A 13361-nucleotide genomic window follows, 5' to 3' on the forward strand; every position below is an offset into this window, starting at 1 on the left:
TGGGAAGGCAAATAGTATGTTGTACCCACACGAGGGGTCATGAGTACAGGAGTAAAGATGTCTTGCTGCAATTGTATAGAGCCTTGGTGAATCCGCACTGGAGTATTGTGTACAGTTTAGTCTCCTCATCTTTTGAAGGATATACTTGCCAAAGAGGGAGTGAAACAGAGGGTCAACAGACTAATCTTTTTTTTGCATTCATTTCATTTCATCTCAGTTTGTTCAGTTTGCTTACCTGCTGTTTTTTTTTCAGGTTTGTACTTGCTGCTGTTCAATATTCAGTCCGTTAACACCTAATCTGTACTAATGCTTTGTCTTTCAACACACCATTAACATTTTGTTTGCCTTTGCTGATGATCAGCTATGTGGCCTTGTCCAATCTACACCTTCTCCTTTGTTATCTCTTGCCCCACCCCCACCTCACTTGCTTATAACCTGTGACTTTTCTAATATATGTCAGTTCCGAAGAAGGGTCACTGACCTGAAACGTTAACTCTGCTTCTCTTTTCACAGATGCTGCCAGACCTGCTGAGTGTTTCCAGCATTTCTTGTTTTTATGTCACCAGACTAATCCCTGGGATGGTGGGATTGTCTTATGAGGAAACTGGGCCTGTATTCCTTAAAGTTTCGAAGAATGAGAGGTGATCTCATTGAAACTGACAAAATTCTTACAGGGCGTGACAGTGTGGATGTAGACAGGATGTTTGCCCTGGTTGGTGAGTCTAAAACCAAAGGACATCGTCTCAGAATAAGGAGTAGGCCATTTAAAACTGAGATGGGTGGAATTTCTTCACTCAGACGGTGGTGAATCATTGGAATACTGTGCCCCAGAGGGCTGTGGCAGCTCAATCATTGAGCATGTTCAAGACAGAAATTGATAGAAATCTTGATACTCATGACATCAAGGGATATGGGGATAGCACGGGAAAGGGGCTTTGAGGTAGATGATCAGCCATGATCGAATTGAATGGCAGAGCAGGCTCGACGGGCTGAATGGCTTACTCCTATGTTCCTCTGTTCCTAAGAGAGTTGGCGCCAGCGTGCAGCCCTGCTTTACCCCACTGCTGATCTTGAAAGCGTCTGATGTCGCTCCATTGTAACTGATGGAACTGTGCATGTTCTCGTGGAAAGAAGAGATGATGCCCAAGAGGACAGGAGGGCAGCCTATGTTCCATTGCAGTTTGAAGAGTCCGTCTCTGCTGACAAGATCAAAGGCCTTAGTGATGTCAAACAAAAAGTGTGAGGCTTGGTGGCGCAATGGATAGCGTGTTGGACTTCTAAATAATGATTAAGAAGATATTCGAAGGTTGTGGGTTCAAGTCCCATCTGAGTCAGATTTTGGACCAGAAACAGAAGAGCACAACGGAACAACAAATGAAGAAATGCGCCAAAAGCACAGACTCGGAGAGAGAGAGGAGCAGAGCAGGGGAAAAAAAAATCGAGGAGTGACGTCACAATGGAGAGTGAGAGCAGGGAATCAGAGAGCCGCTGGGGTGAGGAGACAGGATTTGGTTCTTTCTTCGGTGCAGTGGAAGGAGCTGTTTGGTGAGGATCTGGTAAGCTGTGACATCACAGGCAAGCAGGTAGTTGATTGGTTTGGAAGGACCGACCTGCTTGATGCACATCTGGTAAGTGATTAAGGTTCATTTTAGTTCTAACGTTTAAAATAGTAAACAAACTAGTGGTAAGTTTAATTAGATATACAGTAAAATGAATAATTGAATAAAATATTTCAGTAGTTAATTGAAACACGTTAAGGATGACAGGACAGGTGATGTGTCACAGCTGCAGCATGTGGGAGCTCCTGGATGCCAGTGCGATCCAGGGCAAACACGTCTGCAGTACGTGTTTGCGGCTCAAAGAGGGAGTAAAAAGGAATGTAGTGGTAGTAGGGGACAGTATAGTCAGGTGGATTGACTCTGTTCTCTGCAGCAAAGAGCAAGAGTCCAGACGGCTGTGTTGCCTGCCGGTGCCAGGATTCAGGACATCTGATCAGGGCTGGAGTGAAACATACAATGGGAGGGGGAGGATCCAGTCGTCGTGGTCCATGTCGGTACCAAGGACATAGGCAGGACAAGGATAGAGATTCTGCAAAGTCAGTATGAGGAACTAGGCAGCAAATTAAGAAGCAGAACCTCAAAGTTAATCATCTCTGGATTATTACCTGAGCCGTGTGCAAATTGGCATAGGACAAATAAGATTAGAGAAAGTAATGTGCGGCTGAAAGACTGGTGTGGTAGTAGTGGGTTCTGGTTCGTGGGGCACTTGCACCAGTGGCGCAGTGGTTAGCACCGCAGCCTCACAGCTCCAGGGACCCGGGTTCGATTCTGGGTACTGCCTGTGTGGAGTTTGCAAGTTCTCCCTGTGTCTGCGTGGGTTTTCTCCGGGTGCTCCGGTTTCCTCCCACAAGCCAAAAGACTTGCAGGTTGATAGGTAAATTGGCCATTATAAATTGTCACTAGTATAGGTAGGTGGTAGGGAAATATAGGGACAGGTGGGGATGTTTGGTAGGAATATGGGATTAGTGTAGGATGAGTATAAATGGGTGGTTGATGTTCGGCACAGACTCGGTGGGCCGAAGGGCCTGTTTCAGTGCTGTATCTCTAATCTAATCTAATCTACTGGGGAAAGTGGTGGCTGTCCCGTTTTGACGGTCTGCAACTGAACCGTGCTGGTGCCGGTGTTCTCGCGAGCCAAATAACTAGAGAAGTAGAGACGGTTTTAAACTGAATAGTGGGTGCAAGGGATCAGATTTGGGAAGATATGGCGAATCAAGGAGGAGAGACAAGGCAAGAGAGAAAGGTATAAATATGGGAAATGATAAAGAGACCGAGACAGGAAGGGACAGAATGTACAAATCTAAGAGTAAATCGACAGATAAGGCTAGAGGTTACAAAAATAATAAAAGGACAAAACTAAATGCTCTGTATCTGAATGCATGGAGCATTCGAAACAAAACAGATGAACTGAGAGCACAAATAGAATAAATAAGTATGATCTGATAGTCATTACAGAGACATGGCTGCAGGGCGACATAGATTGGGATGTGAATATTGGAGGTGACATGGCATTTTGGAAGGACAAGAAGCGAAGAAAAGGAGGCGGGGTAGCTCTGTTAATTAATAATGGTATTAGCGTAATCGAGAGGGATGACCTAAGTTCAGGAGATCACGATGTAGAAGCAGTTTGGGTACAAATGAGAAACCATAAAGGCAAGAAGTCACTTGTGGGAGTGGTGTACAGGCCACCTAACATTAACCACACTGTCGGATCGGATATGAAGGAAGAAATAATGGCAGCTTGTCAGAAAGGTACAGTGATAATTATGGGGGATTTTAATCTACATATAGACTGGAAAATTCAGATGGGCAGAGGTAGCCGAGATGAGGGGTACATACAATGTTTTGGGGATAATTTCTTGGAACAATACATTCTGGAGCCAACCAGAGAGCAGGCTATACTAGACCTGGCATTGTGCAACGAGATAGGATTAATTAATGACCTCATAGTTAAGGTGCCCATAGGTAGTAGCGATTATATTATGATTGAATTTTACATTCAGTTTGAGGGAGAGGAGAGTGGGTCCCAGACTAGAATTTTAAATTTAAATAAGTGCAATTATAAGGTCATGAAAGCAGAGCTAGCTAAAGTGAACTGGCAAATTAGGTTAAGGGATAAGTCAATAGAGATGCAGTGGCAGACATTTAAGGGGATATTTCAGAATACACAGAATAGATACATTTCAACGAGAAAGAAAAGTTCCAAAGGTGGGACTCACCATCCATGGTTCACGAAAACAGTTAAAGATACTATCAAACATAAAGAAAAATCGTATAATTGTGCAAAGATGGGAGGCAGGTCAGATGATTGGACAGAATATAAAAAAAAACAGCAAAGAATTACTAAAAGATTGATAAGGAAGGTAAAATTAGAGTATGAGAGAAAGCTCGCAAGAAATTTCAAGACAACCAGTAAGAGTTTCGATAGATATTTTAAAAAGAAAAGAGTTAACAAAGCGACTGTTGGTCCTATGGAAAGTGTGTCTGGGGAATTAATAATGGATAATTAAGAGATGGCAGATGAATTGAACAGATACTTTGCATCGGTCTTCACTATTGAGGATACAAATAACATCCCAGTATTAGCCGTATATCAGGAAATTGAAGGGATGGAGGAACTCAAGAAAATTACAATCACCAGGGAAGTGGTACTAAACAAATTGTTGGAGCTGCGGGTTGACAAGTCGCCTGGTCCTGAATTGGCTAGTGAGATAGTTGATGCGCTGGTTTTAATATTCCAAAATTCCCTAGATTCGGGAAGGTTCCGTTAGATTGGAAAAGAGTGAAAGTAACTCATTTATTCAAAAAGGGAGGGAGACAGAAAGCAGGAAACGACAGGCCAGTTAGCTTAACATTTGTCTTAGGGAAAATGTTTGGAGCTGTTACAGAGGATGTTTTAGCAGGGCATTTAGAAAAAAATTAAGGTAATCAGGCAGAGTCAACATGGTTTTTTGAAAGGGAAATCATGTTTAACCAATTTATTGGAGTTCTTTGAGGGAGTTACATGTGCTGTGGATAAAGGGGAACAAGTGGATGTATTGTATTTCGATTTCAGAAGGATAAGGGGCCATATCAAAGGTTATTGCTGAAAATAAAAGCTCATGGTGTCGGGGGTAATATATTGGCATGGATAGAAGATTGGCTAGCTGACAGGAAACAGAGAGTCAGCATAAATGGGTCATTTTCTGGTTGGCAAGAAGTAACGAGTGGTGTGCCACAGGGATCTGTGCTGGGGCCTCAACTTTTTACAGTTAAAATGAATGACTTAGATGAAGGGACCGAAGGTATTGTTGCTAAATTTGCTGATCACAAAGATAGGTAGGAATGTCGGTTTTGAAGAGGACATAAGGGGGCTACAAAGGGATATAGATAGGTTAAGTGATTGGGCAAAGACCTGGCAAATGGAGTATAATGTTGGAAAGTAGGAAATTGTCCACTATGGCAGGAAGAATAAAAAAGCATATTATCTAAATGGTGAGAGATTGCAGAGCTCTGAGATGCAGAGGGATCTGGGTGTCCGAGGGCATGAATTGCAAAAGGTTAGTATGCAGGTCCAGCACGTAATTTGGAAAGCTAATAGAATGTTTTCATTTATCACCATGGGAATTGAATACAATAGTAGGGAGGTTATGCTTCAGCTATACAGGACATTGGTGAGACCTCTTCTGCAGTACTGAGTAGAGTACTGGTCTCCTTATTTGCGGAAGGATGTCAATGCATTGGAGGCAGTACAGAGAAGGTTTACTAGACTAATACATGGAATGGGTGGGCTGTCTTACGAGGAAAGATTGGACAAGCTAGGCTTGTCTCCGCCAGGGTTTAGAAGAGAAAGAGGGACATGATTTGTTATTTAATTTATTAATTAACAAATTAGCTATCCTCCAGTCTTCCGGTACCTCACCCGTGGCTAACGATGATACAAAAATCTCTGCCAGCGCCCCAGAAATCTCCTCCCTTGCTTCCCATAGCATCCTAGGATACATCAGATCAGGCCCTGGGGATTTATCCACCTTAATGCGCTTCAAAACCTCCAACACCTCCTCCTTTGTAATGTTGATATGCTGCAGGATATCGCTGTTCCCTCCCTTGAACTCATTAGCTTCCATGACCTTCTCCACGGTAAATACAGACGAGAAATATTCATTTAAGACCTCGCCCATTTCGCGTGGCTTCACACATAGATTGCCACACTGATCCTTAAGAGGACCTACTCTCTCCCTAGCTACCCTTTTACTCTTAATATACTTATAGAATCATTTAGGATTCTCCTTTATCTTATCTGCCAGGGAAATCTCATGGCCCCTTTTCGCCCTCCTAATTTCCTTCTTAAGTGTACTCCTACATCCCCTATACTTCTCGAGGGACTCGCTCGATCCCAGCTGCCTATACCTGACGTATGCCTCCTTCTTTGTCCTGACCAGACCCTCAATATCCCTCGTCAACCGAGGTTCCCTAAACTTGCCAGCCTTGCCCTTCCATCTAACAGGAACATGTTGGCCCTCAACTCTTCCTATCTCACTTTTAAAAGCCTCCCACTTGCCAGACGTCCCTTTACCTGTAAACAGCCTCTCCCATTCAACTTTTCAGAGTTCCTGTCTGATGCCATGGAAATTAGCCTTCCCCCAATTTAGGACTTCAACCTGAGGACCAGTCCTATCCTTTTTCATAACTATCTTGAAGCTAATAGAGTTATGGTCACTGGTCCCAAAGTGCTCCCCCACTGACACATCAACCACCTGCCCATCCTCATTTCCGAAGAGGAGGTCGAGTGTAGCCCCTTCTCTAGTCGGGCCATCCACGTACTGCTTCAGATAACTATCCTGGATTCACTTAACACATTCTTCCCCATCTGATCCCTTAGCACTAAGGCAATCCCAGTCAATATTAGGGAAGTTAAAATCACCTACTATTACAACCCTATAATTCCTATACCTATCTGTGATTTCCCTACATATATGCTCCTCCACTTCCCTCTGACTATTGTGGGGCCTATAGTATAATCCCATCAAAGGGATCACCCTTTTATTATTTCTAAGTTCTACCAGTATGGCCTCACTGGACATTCACCCCGGGATATCCTCTCTAAGTACTGATGTCCTCCCTAATCAATAGTACAACTCCCCCTCCTCTCTTACCTCCACCTCTGTCACGCCGGAAGGATCGGTACCCCGAAACATTGAGCTGCCAGTCCTGCCCATCCCTCAACCACGTTTCCGTAATCGTTACAATATCACGATCCCATGTACCGATCCATGCTCTGAGTTCATCTGCCTTACCTGTAAGGATACTTGCATTAAAGTAAATGCAGTTTAGCCTACCAGACCATCCACGCTCCCTGTCCTGCCCCTGCCTGGCCTGCCTACTGGAATTGCTTGCTTTAACCTCTCCATTTGCCTCAACTATCTCATTGGAGAGACTACTACTTTGGGTCCCACCCCCGCTGCAAGACTTGTGTAAACCCTCCCGTGTATTACTATAAAATCTCCCTACAAGGATATTGGTCCCCTTCCAGTTCAGGTGCAACCCGTCCCTCTTGTACAGGTTACCTCTGCACCAGAAGAGATCCCAATGATCCAAGTACCTGAAGCCCTCCCGCCTTCGCCAGTCTTCAGCAACGCATTCATTTGCCTAATCCTCCTATTCCTATCCGCACTAGCACGTGTCACAGGGAGTAATCCTGAGATTGCAACCCGAGAGGCCCTGCTCTTTAACCTTCTGCCTAACTCCCTATATTCACTTTGCAGAACCTCATCTCTCTTCCTGCCTATGTCGTTCATACCAATATGGACCACGATCTCTGGCTGCACACCCTCCCCTTTCAGAATTTCCGGCAGCTGCTCCGAAACATCCTTGACCCTAGTATTATGGAGGCAACATACCAACCTGGAGTCTCGTTTGCGGCAACAGAAACGCCTATCTGCACCCCTTATGATAGAATCCCCTGTCACAATAGCTCTTCCACCCCTTTTCCTGCCCTGCTGTGCAGCAGAGCCCTCCATGGTGCCACGGACCGCGCTTTTGCTCTTTTCCCCTGGGAGGTCTTCACCCCAACAGTAACCAAAGCAGTGTATCTGTTTGAGAGGGGGATGGCCACAGGGGACTCCTGCACTACCTGCCTGCTCCTCCTATTCCATCTGGTGGTCACCCATCCCTTTTCTGCCTGTGCATCCATTACCTGTGGTGCAACCACCTCACTGAACATGCTATCCATCACGTCCTCAGCTTCGCGGACGCTCCACAGTGAAACCACCCGAAGTTCCAGCTCCATAATGCGAGTAGCCAGTAGCTTCAGCTGGATACACTTCCTGCACCCATGGTCGTCATGGAGACTGGGAGGGTTCCTGAATCCCTACATAGCGCAGGAGGAGCATATCACGGGGCTGAGCTCTCCTGCCATGACTTACCCTTAGATTAATTAGTTACTCCCTTAATTAAAAAATACTAATGACACTAGGGGCCTTGTTCTACCCACTACAATCTAAAGTCCTTCATGAGCTACACTGAATAAAAAAAACACTTTAGTAGTACTCATCTTATCAGCAGAGGTTTTTTTTTCAACTAAAAAACTTTGCCCTTTTCTTTAAGATATTTAAATAAACTGACAGCAGTGACTCACCAACCAATCACCTTGCAGTTCTCCTCTGACGTCACAGTTGGCTTCTTTTTTCAAAGTGATTCATGACAACGCTCCGTCATCGCACACGTCATCAGGATGCGCCGCGGTACGCACATGCGCAGACGGTCTCATGCCCCCTGCGCATGCGCTGCGGTCCGGCTTACCAGGAGCGCTTTGCGCATGCGCAGATGACGCGGTATGCGCAGGCGCAGATAGTCTCCTCATATCTGCGCATGCGCTGCGGTACGACCTGCCAGGACCGTTGTGCGCATGCGCAGATGACGTCATCGCGTTATTTCGTCTTCCACGGGTGCACGCCAGTTTGGCCACTGCGCATGCGTCAAAGCTTCGTCGCGACTTTTTGAAAGTGGAAGGAGGAGAGGTTTCGTCGGGTTTTTCTCGCATTTTATCTGAATTATTTATTCGTTTTGGAGACTTGCTTCATTTTTATTTGACACAGGAGATTGTTCCAATGTAAGTTGCTCTGCCTTTGTAAGTTTCTCTGAAAACATTTCCATTGTCTGGTCCACCGCATGTTCTCCAGTCCCTGTTGTGAGTTGCTCTGAAAACATTTCCATTGTCTGGGCCACTGCATTATCTCCAGTCCCTGTTGTGAGTCGCTCTGAAAACATTTCCATTGTCTGGGCCACCGCATGTTCTCCAGTCCCTGTTGTGAGTTGCTTTGAAAACATTTCCATTGTCTGGGCCACCGCATGTAGCAGGATGAAGGCACAGTGACTGTGATTTCTGGCGCCAAACAGTACACACTGCAGGTACATGATGGCCAGGCTACCTGCAGCTGCATCTTCTCCATTCAGACTTTGTTGCCCTGCAAACATGCTGTTGTTGTGCAGAGGCATCTTGGTCTGCCTTTGGACAGGCTCGCCCTCAATTGTCGCTGGCGTGCATCTCAGACACCAACAACGACAGACATGGCTGCTGCCATTGTGATTACAGAGGAACAGCCAAGGCTCCTCAGCCACAATGAAAAATACCGCTTGCTTTCAGATCAATTGTACCAGCTACAACAGGCCGTTCTGCAGAGTGGAACGGCAGCATTCATGAGGAGACTGGACTGGCTGCGGCAACAGACTCTCCGCTGGCAGCAAGGACTGGCTAATGAGATGGAGCCATTTACTATGCCCAACAATTGCCCAGAAGCACCTTCGGATGGAGGTGGCCGCGCGCTGGACATCAGTCATGTCTTACCCCCTGGCCTAATGATCTGACGGACCATACATATGCCTGCTGTTAAAATCTCCACTTCCCCTACTTGCGGTTCCTTCTCCTTGCTGCTCAGTTACACAGTCACCTGCTGCTACACCCATCAGGGCAGTGCACATGGGCACACAGTTACCTGCTCCTACACCCATCAGAGCAGTGCACATGGGCACACAGTGACCTGCACCTACACCCATCAGGGCAGTGCACATGGGCACACAGTTACCTGCTCCTACACCGATCAGAGCAGTGCACATGGGCACACAGTTACCTGCTCCTACACCGATCAGAGCAGTGCACATGGACACACAGCCACCTGTTTCCCCATCCGACATTGAAACAACCATGCAGAGCCTTGTGAGACTCCGCAATTGCCAGTTGCTGCCTGTCAAGCAGAGAGGGCGTCCAAAGGGGTCAAGCACTTGGGGAACATTCAGCAAGAAGAGACTGAGCACTAAAAGAAACAAGCATGCCGTGTCCAGTGGTAGCAGAAATGTGAATGCTCTTGCTGTGAACACAACTGGTGATAGTAGTAGGCAGGATTAAATTGGAATGGATGGAAAGACGCACGAGTAACATAAACACTAGCAGGGAACTGCTGGGCTAAATGGCCAGCTTTATGTTCATAGCCCAAAAGAAATGTGCTTCTTTTCCAGCACCCTCACATCATTCATGTTTTCCCTGAGAGCAGCATTGAACCATCACGAGATAGGGGCAGTAACATCATCCTGCCTCCTACAGCTGAGGTGGGTACTAAGTGATTCATTGGCGGTGTTATCAGTACATGCCTTTACCGCAGTACACAAAGCATGCTCAACAGTAATTCCATTGGAGGGAGGGAAGCTCTGACACTGATGTTCATTCCTTATTTTCTTTCATGTAAAACGTGCCCTTGAGAAAACAATCCTTGACACTTAAGGACGCCATTCAAGCAAAGGAGGCAGTGCGGGAGAGGACGCAAGGATGTGCTGATTCCTGCATCTGAGGTGGGTAATAAGTGCTTCATTGGCGACGTTATCAATTGGTGCCTTCACTGCAGAACTTACAAAGGTGTGCACAACAGTAATTTCAGTGGATGGAGGGAGGCAAGCTCTGACTCTGATTTGCTTTATTTATTTTCATGTAAAACATGCCGTCGAGAAAACAATCCTTGAGACATAAGGTCAGCATTCAAGCAACGAAGGCAACTGGATCATGCTGCAGAGCTGGTCACGATGTGGAAAGGAACATTGCATTTATGGATGAATTGGGAATGCACATTGGGATGCGCTTGGGGAACATTCACCAAGAATAGACTGAGCTCAGACTCTTGTGACTTTGCCTTCTTCACATGGACAATACAGTAGTGGAATAGAGAGCCAAGCTTTTATTCACCACAAGGCTCTCCAGGAACAATCTCTTTAGCTGTGCATAGCAGAGACTCGGCCTGTCTGTCTAACGGGAATGCTGGACACAACACTCATGTATCCATGCACAGCAGTTCCTCTGATACTTAATGAACTTAATAAATCTTTTCACTAATTTAAACCCAGAATTGTTGAAGTTTTGTTTTGCATGCTATTTCCCCGACTTTGCAACTGCACTTCAGATATTCAACTATGGTGGGAGGGTAGAGGGAGGGGTGGGTGAAGAGGGGGAGGGGTGGGGAGAGCAGGGAGGGGTGGGGAGAGGGAGCATGCAAAATGCAGGGACCAAACAGTTGCAATGCCTGAAGTACTGTGGAGAAGTAGAGAAAGCAACTGGGTCGGGGAGAAAACAAATGGATTGGGCATCCGCAGCTGGAGGGAACGGCTGAATGGAGAGGGCCGGAAGTGAAAGGCCGTAGAGAGCCGCGGGGAGCGAGCGTCCGAAGACCTTGGTGTCACCGGGTCCAGGGACTGGCCAGTAAGTCTTTTGCTGTTGTGTTCATAGCGCATGCACAGAAAAAGGCACTCCCTTTCCGTTCTGCTGCTCCCCCCACTCTCTCCCCTTCCTCCCTCTCCCCACAGCTCTCCCCCTCCCTCTCCCTCTTTCTCCCCCCTCCTCCCACTCCCTCTTTCTCCCCCTCTCCCTCTTTCTCCCCCTCCCTCTTTCTCCCCCTCCCCCCTTCCTTACCCCTCCCTCTCCCTATTTCTCCCCACTCACTCTTTCTCCCCCTCTCCCTCTTTCTCCCCTCCCTCTCCCTATTTCTCCCCCCTCCCCCTCTCCCTCTTTCTCCCCCTCCCTCTTTCTCTCCCTCTCCCTCTTTCTCCCCTCTCCCTCTTTCTCCCCCTCCCCCTTCCTTACCCCTCCCTCTCCCTCTTTCTCCCCCCTCCCCCCTCCCTCTTTCTCCCCCTCCCCCCTCTCCCTCTTTCTCCCCCTCCCTCTTTCTCTCCCTCTCCCTCTTTCTCCCCCTCTCCCTCTTTCTCCCCTCCCTCTCCCTCCCCCTCTCGCTCTTTCTCCCCCTCCCCCTTCCTTACCCCTCCCTCTTTCTCCCCCTCCCCCTCTCCCTCTTTCTCCCCCTCTCCCTCTTTCTCCCTCCCTCCCCCTCTCCCTCTTTCTCCCCCTCCCTCTTTCTCTCCCTCTCCCTCTTTCTCCCCCTCTCCCTCTTTCTCCCCCATCTCCCTCTTTCTCCCCCCCTCCCTCTCCCTATTTCGCTCCCCTCCCTCTTTCTCCCCCCTCCCTCTCCCTCTTTCTCCCCACTCCCTCTCCCTCCTTCTCCCCCTCCCTCTTTCCCTCTCCCTCTTTCTCCCCCTCCCTCTCCCTCCTTCTCCCCCTCCCTCTTCCCCTCTCCCTCTTTCTCCCCCCTCCCGCTTTCTCCCCCACTCCTTCTCCCTCTTTCTCCCCCCCCGCCCCCCGGCACCGCTACAGCTGGTCTCCCCGCGCTGCTGTCCCCGGCCCCCGCGCTGCTCTCACCGGCCCCCGCGCTGCTCTCCCCGGCCGGCTCTACTCTCTCACTCCGGCCATTGTATTCTGCCACGTGTTTGTTAGGTTTCATCTCTGTGATTCTTTGAGCAGCGCCATCTTTAGTCTGGCAGCTGCGACTGTCGCAAGCTGTGACGTTTTCGTGGCACATGCTGTATTTGCGCTTGTGCCAAAACAGCGCCACCTACCGTTCGCGTTGTCAACAATTGCGGTCTTTTTTTTCAAAACTCCAGCACACTGGAAGAGCTCCACTCCACTCCTGGAAGGTAAGAGACTGGGCCTCGATCCTCGGATTGGATTTATAGGCTCTGCTCTCGGCGTTCTCCTCATATCGGTCCATATAGGTCTGCTCCGCTCCGCTCCTCTCCGCTCCCGGAAGGTAATTCACCAGCTTTTGCAGAAAAGTAGGTCTTAAGCTGTTGCAGTACCTGTTAGAAAGATAGTCTAAGCTATTCTGAAGTCATCTTCCAATGTCATCTACATGGAAGCAGGATTTTAAAGGATAAGATGTAGTTTTTAAAAGTCACTTCAATCTTGCTCAAGAGTCTTTACAAAGAGGCCAAGTAAATCTTGATTAAAAGTCACATACATTTAGAGATCTTTTAAAAGCACTTCAATCTTGTTAATAAAAAGTCAGATATAAATTTAAGAACTCTGGTCAGGCCATGCTAAAAACATACATACAATTAAGAAATAAAATACAACATTTAAAATGTCTGAACTCCTTTCTGAAAGTTGACCACTGCTGCTGCCGGTGTCTTCCTGGAATAGTGGAGCTGTTGTGTCAACAGAAAAGTCCTTCCCGAACAGCCCTGAGCCTGTTGGTACCGGCTTTAATCCAACCCAGGTAAAAATCAGGATACATTGTGGGCAATGAGCCCAAATTGCTGAACTACAGCGCTCCCTCTGTACAAAATCGAACTCCACACATTGTCTTTCACTCACTCCTGTTTCCAGCCCTGACGGTGCAGAAATCCCCTCTCAAAGGTACACAATCCAGTTGATTTCTGATCAAATACCTCCTTCCTCATTCAATAGAGGAAACAGAGACATGAACAGGAGTCAGGTGCAAGAAAGTTTCA

General features: G+C 47.3%; 1 non-coding gene across 1 annotated transcript; it reads left to right on the top strand.

The window, feature by feature from the left end:
* The first annotated feature begins 1243 nt into the window (after positions 1-1243).
* Positions 1244-1334, top strand: trnar-ucu (transfer RNA arginine (anticodon UCU)). The gene is given in 2 exon segments: positions 1244-1280; positions 1299-1334. It is a non-coding gene; the product is annotated as a tRNA-Arg (tRNA).
* Positions 1335-13361: the final 12027 nt, after the last annotated feature.

Source organism: Heterodontus francisci, unplaced genomic scaffold (assembly GCF_036365525.1).
Source record: "Heterodontus francisci isolate sHetFra1 unplaced genomic scaffold, sHetFra1.hap1 HAP1_SCAFFOLD_313, whole genome shotgun sequence".
In the NCBI taxonomy this organism is placed as follows: Eukaryota; Metazoa; Chordata; class Chondrichthyes; order Heterodontiformes; family Heterodontidae; genus Heterodontus; species Heterodontus francisci.